We start from the raw sequence: 6,742 nt of genomic DNA, 5'->3' as shown, positions 1-6,742 counted from the left end.
AATATTTGGTGAAGTCGCGCAAATCTAAAATTGTGTATCAGAATTTAGTCTTGACTTCAAAATATTATCTGAATGTATCTGTAAGGAATTAAATCTTGAATTTTGGATATGTTATATAGTTTGAAGTTAAGTTTCCAGTAGATCAAACGGTTCATGATTTCGACGTTGCTACTTCAAGATACAAAACTTTTGGCGAAGTCGCGCAAATCTGAAATTTTCAACGTGGTGGAACCTAAAGTTGATTTCAAAATATAATCTGGGACGATACTGAAGTTATTTGATTGAAAATTTTGGATATGTTCTAGATTTTGAAGTCTAGTTTTCAAGAAATCAAACGGTTCATAATTTTAATGTCCCTACACCAAGATATGATTTTTTTAGTGAGACTGGGCAAATCTGGAATTGATAGCGAGGTGCAATATAAAGTTGGTTTCAAAATATTATTTAGGACGATTCTGAAATTGTTTGATTTAGAATTTTGGATATGCTCTAGATCTTGAAGTCTAGTTTTCTTGAAATCAAACGGTTTGCAATTTTGATATTTTTACACCGAGATATGAATTTTTTGGTGAGACTGCGCAAATCTGAAATTTTCAACGTGGTGGGATCTAAAGTTGGTCCCAAAATATTATCTGGGGCGATTCTGAAGGTGCTTGATTCTGAATTTTGGATATATTTTAGATATTGAAATCTAATTTTTGAAAAAATCAAATAGTTCATTTTTTGGACTCTCCCACGATAAGATATGAACCTTTCGTTACAAGTGCGTAAAGTAAAAAAATTATGCAACTAAGGAGAAACGATTTTATCTAAGATGAAATAAATATCCACTATGTCAACCTAATATAAAAAAAATAAAAGAGGAAATAATGCTAACACCCTAATCTAAACAAAATTTGTAGTTGATCAGTTCTTGACAGCTAGTCTCCAAGTTCTTCTTCTTCTCCTCCAAATTGGCTGAATCATCAACAGTCAACAAATTTATGTTGTCATATGAAGAGACCTCAGTCTCGGCAGTTGAAATTTTTTCTGAATCTCTTCAACCTCCTTTTGAGTCGCTTCTATAACACCTTCGAGGTTCTCCCTCTCTTGTTGTAATGTCTGCAACTTCTTCACGACTCTCTTCAATTTCTTTTCACTAGAGGAAACTTTCTTGACTTTCTCACTTGCTTCAAGTTTGAACGATTCGAGACGTTCTTTAGCTTTGGAAATCAGCTCTAGCTTCTCATCTTCACTCGTCTTATCAGCCATATTGGATCGCTCTTGGTCATATGATGCGGCAAGTTCAAAAAAAGAATTCAGTAAATCTTCTAATGGAGAAAAATCCAGAATATTCGTCTTCTTCATATCCTCGAAAATCTCAATGATTTGCTCCTTATAAGATGAGAGCAATTCTGGACGAGTTTTGGAGAGCCTATTGCAAATATCCTCTCAAAGTCCCAAAATGAATTCCTTCTTGCGATTGAAAACAATGCTTTTTCCTTCAAATATAGATACTGCTGTATTTGTCATTGGTGAAATGCGAGTTATCTCATTTGGAGTTTGTCTTTTTAGGGATTCGTCATGAGGAAGAGATGACGCCTTTGACGATGACTTCACTTTACACGTAGGCCCTCCAATAGATTCATCACTCACTTGCGACTTGTCGCATGGGGATACCACTGGATGCCCAATGGTGTTTAACTGCATAAAGAAAAGGCAAAGAAAGTAAGTAACTTATAGTGAAGCTGCTCCTAAAAAAAAAAGGAATGAGCGAGGCGATTGTATTTTACCTCTTTGTTACAAGCTGTATGCGTTCTTGAGGGACTATCAACACTTTGAACCTCTACGATCTCTACTGGGTCAGGCCGTTTCCTTTTCCAATTTTGATCTTCATTGGTACTCTGGCTTGTGTCTTGAGGAACACGCGTGTTAAATGGAAGAACTAGAGGGTGTGTCTCTATAGTTGTTGAAGTGCACACCACTTCTTTCAAAGCTTCCTTTTTTTAGGTTGCGTAACTACTTTTGGGATTGGAGTTGATATTTTTTTAACTTTTGTGAGCGTCTTTCCAACACCTTGATCTTCACCTCCTAAAGGAGTTGTAGACTTTAGCCCAACATTGTCTACCAAAGCTTGTAAGTTATTCTCAAGAAATTTCCCATCCGCTTTCTCCCACCAAGACATATAATTAGTGGAGAAAGGCTTCTCCATAGGATCTCCCGCTGGGGGAAAAACTGCACGTGACATAGATCGATATAGTGTGCAAATTCTCCAAAATCCGATTCCTTCATCTAGAGAGGTGTTGCGGATGTCGTTCTCCAAAAAGCCGGGGACGTTCTGGTAAAATCCAAATTGACGACCAAACTGATGCGGGCTATATGGCTCGATAATGAATGAGTTACCATACCTCAAAGGAAGGTAATTAAAACGTAAGCTCATGAAGTAATTTGATTCCAATTCTTGAGGGGCATCGTTATCCACGTAATAATAAGGACGAGAATTGGTTAACATTATTGGTGCCCAAACTATATGCTTCCCATTGTGGATGCGTTTTCTTCCATCCTTCTCGTCAAAGTACCTTGCAGCCCCTTCTCCTGAGTATGCCACCATCAAAGGGACAGACGGACCCTTAGCAAGTGGATAGTGGGTTTTGAAGTAATGTGCAAGCCAGCCATAAACATAATAAATGGGAAAAGAAACTTTGACCTGATCGAGTTGGGAAGAATGCGAAATCTTATTCAAACCATGATAAATACTCGCTAAAACTGGGACTGCAAGGCTAATCTGTCGCCCGCTTGCCATCATGCTTGCCATCTTAAAAGTCTCAGGACGAATGGAGTTTTCTACCTTGGGGAACACAAAGGCACATAGCCAAATTGATAAGAATGCCGCTACATATGTCTCATCTTTCTTGTCAGACCTCACCCTGAGCTTAGAGAATATAGTTTCTTGATCACTCGACCACCTCGTCGTCTCGGGAATAACTCCGTTAGGATTATGTGTTGACTTTAGGTGTGCAGATTTCTTTTCCTTTCGCAAATGGGCAGGCCTATATATTAAAGTTTTTTTATACCAAAAACTTGTCCACTTGATGAAGGATACCTTTTGGGTAGCACCCGTACCCTCCTTAAGATGATGAAATGCGGAAAATAAATACTCGCAAGATCAAAGAATAAATCTGACTTGTTTTTCATTCAAACCAATGAGTTCCCTTGTCTCAGTTACCACTTCTTCGTACGGAGAACCCGCAATGGGAAAACCCCCAAGGATATGTAAGTCCCAAAGAGATATAGATAGCTCCCCAACTGATGTAAGAAGTGTGTTCATCTTGGGGCACCAAGCCTCACAAAATGCTTGCAAAATGTTCGAGTTTCAATCATAAGTGAAAAGTGAGCCATAGACAACATCGTAAATCTTTGTTGTACTCAGAGTTTGTTGGCTTCCACCAAGTACGTCTTCAGCCCATTCCCAATATCCTGGGATATGATGATACTCGCCTTCGATTGTTGTTGTATTTTCCCAATGTACTTCGCCTTGAATTATGCGACTTCCTAAGTTCGGAAGGGTGCTAGCAATATTTACATGGCGATGGATTGGCGCTTGGAGAGACCACATCTTGGATAATGGATTAGAAATCGATTTATGTTCCAAGGTCCAGTTCTCTACATGAAGGGAGTTCCTTAGAGGAGGCCATGGGGCTGCATATCGGCCGGCTTGTGAGGTGTGAACCAAAAGCTTGGTTTGTTCTATGCCATCTTCACTCTCGATGATGAGATATCTAAGTTTTGAGGAAGGTGAGGTATAGTCCCTGAAATTTGCCATCTCTTCGTGCTGAAAAAAGAGAGAGGGGTCACCAAAGTCCGAATCAAGAATATTAGAATGGGTACAAAGGTCTAAATGGATGAAATGCTCTCCAAGAATCGGGCCACATTGAGAGTAATCTCTCCAAGAATTTGGCCATTTTGAGAGTAATATCTCCAAGAATTTGGCCATTTTGAGAGTAATCTCTCCAAGAATCGGGCCATTTTGAGAGTAATCTCTCCAAGAATCGGGCCATTTTGAGAGTAATCTCTCCAAGAATCGGGCCATTTTGAGAGTAATCTCTCCAAGAATCGGGCCATTTTGAGAGTAATCTCTCCAAGAATCGGGCCATTTTGAGAATAATCTCTCCAAGAATTGGGCCACATTGAGAGTAATCTCTCCAAGAATCGGGCCATTTTGAGAGTAATCTCTCCAAGAATCAGGCCATTTTGAGAGTAATCTCTCCAAGAATCGGGCAAGGATGGATACTCATCCCCTCACACCCCAAAATTGTCTTCTTCATGCATGGATCATCTCATTGAACAAGAACATATCTTTCTCGCTTGACCTACAAAAAGAATGACAAAAGAAGAAAAGCACAAGAAAAGAAGAAGAAATTACCTTCTCGTCAATGCTTCCGAATCCACAAAACTAGACTCAAGTGGCTTGAGAAAACTACGAATTGATATTTAGAGGGGAAGAACATACGTCTATATATACACATATAGGAAGGCATCGGAAATAAATTTGACGATGTGGGATATTGCAATTGTTTTTCGAGTCGGATTCGGCTACTGCTTGTGTCTTCGAAGAAGAATTTGACTAGTAAAGGCGGCAACAGAAATTCGTTTCCAACATGGAAATCGAGTACGCATGTTTATCTCCCAAAATCTTATTAGAAACGAAGAAAACTACTTTGCAGAGAATATAAATTGCCAACAAATTTGTTTTGGACAGTAATTACGTGAATGTAATGAGATTACTACAAACTTCAATCATTATAGTTTTGTTTTATTCAAATATGAATTATCATTGATACTGTGAGGCAAAGTGCAAGTTAGTTGTGGAAATTATCTCATTCGAAGCTCTAGTTTGACACCTGTGTTTGGGACTTCACTGATACTTCAAGGCTTTGTCGTTAATAAGTTTATGCTCCGACAATACTTGAAGTAGGGGGCATTTGTAGGCATTTAAATTTTAAATTCATAAAATAATTTGGATTATATTTTAAATTCAAGATATATTAGTCCAAATAAATACTATGAGCTAATATAATTGGATTGATTATATAAGTCCAATACATGTGGGTTAAATAAATAAGTCTTAATTCATTGGGCTAGCCCATTTAGTTGGGCTAAAGTGATGAGCCGAATTCATTAAGCCCAAGATGTCATCTTCCTAGATGCCCAGTTTGGTGTCACGTGTCAAATGACGTGGCGCGCCAAGTCAAACGGAAAAGCCAATAGGACCATGCCACGTGTCAAAATGACAAGGCATGTCGAGTCACACTGAAAGGCCAATAAAATCGCGCCGCGTGTGCAAGTGACATGTTCTGGCCAATCAAATGCGGTCATGTCACACTTCAATTTGATTGATCGAAAAGTGTTTGTTTTTACCATGACTCTTTCCTTCCATAACTATAAATAGGGGTGTTCATAACTCAGAAAAAACACCAGAAGTTATAACAAGAAGCAAGAAAGAGCTCGTGGATCAAACGCTGCAAATTCCTCCACAAGTTTCAAGCTTCAAGTTCAAGTTCAAGAAATCAAGTGCAAGTCCAAGAACGAAGAACAAATCAAGGTCAAGTTCAAGCTCAAGAACAAGATTATCATTCGAGGCAACAAATACATATTCAAGATCAAGCTCAAAGGCCCTGGAATTTATTTACTATTGAAAAGAAGAATCAGAGGATTCATAAAGATTGTAACACTCAAATATTCGAAATAAAATGCTACGATTGTTGCGATATTTTTCGGTCTTGATTTTATTTTCTCGACGCAAATTTATTGTCTACACCATGCTTTTAGCATAAGCTTGCATGTTGAACAAATTAAACTTGGTACATGCAGATTGAAAAGAAATAATTTTAACTAGCATTTTACAAATTATATGATAGTAAACTTTTTGATTTAATTGTTTCATATTCACAAGTTAATTGATGGATATGCTTTTTAAAAGAACACTAATTTCAGAAAATGAAAGATGGAATTACTGCTTTCACAGAGATACTAAATGATCCCACGTTGTTGGAAGCTACTTACTTGTTTGATCATTGATGAATAGAAAATTCTCGGAGAAGCAGCAGTCCATTCTTATTAGTTCCACCATTTTGATAAAATTAAAGCACTAAAACTTACAAAGCCTAAAACACAGAATTTTATGGAGCTTAAAAGTCTTCCTACAAATGATATTACTGATATAGTTTAAATAGAACAAAGTGTCAATAACTTCTACCTAATCTCTAAGAAGTGAATAAACATGGGATAATGACAACACAAATAACCTAAGTGGATATCTACAACTAACTCCACTATCTTAAATAGAAATAACTACATCCTAAATATAAGGCTACTTAACTTAGCTTCAGTTGTTTCCTCAATGCCACGTACTCCGCTTCAGTTGTGGAAATACTTGTACATTCTTGCTTCTTTGTTGCCTAAGCTACAGCTAGCTGCCATGCCAAATTTAAAGACATAGCCTATTGAGCTGCGTCTGTCTATCGAGCATCCGGCCCAGTCACTGTCTGAAAATCCAAGCAGCTTTGCATCTTCATTATTCTCATACTACAAGCCAAAATCAGTAGTTCCTTTCACATACCCCAGGATCCTTTTTGCTAATACCCAATGTTGTTGATAGGGCTTGTGCATGAACCTGGAGATACAATTTGTTGCAAATACTAAATCTGAAGTTGTATTGGTGAGAAACATCACTCCTCCAACCTGTATTGGGAAAAATTGTATT

Source organism: Nicotiana sylvestris, chromosome 6 (genome assembly GCF_000393655.2).
Source record: "Nicotiana sylvestris chromosome 6, ASM39365v2, whole genome shotgun sequence".
NCBI classification, from domain to species: domain Eukaryota; kingdom Viridiplantae; phylum Streptophyta; class Magnoliopsida; order Solanales; family Solanaceae; genus Nicotiana; species Nicotiana sylvestris.
Note: the sequence above shows the minus strand (reverse complement) of the source record.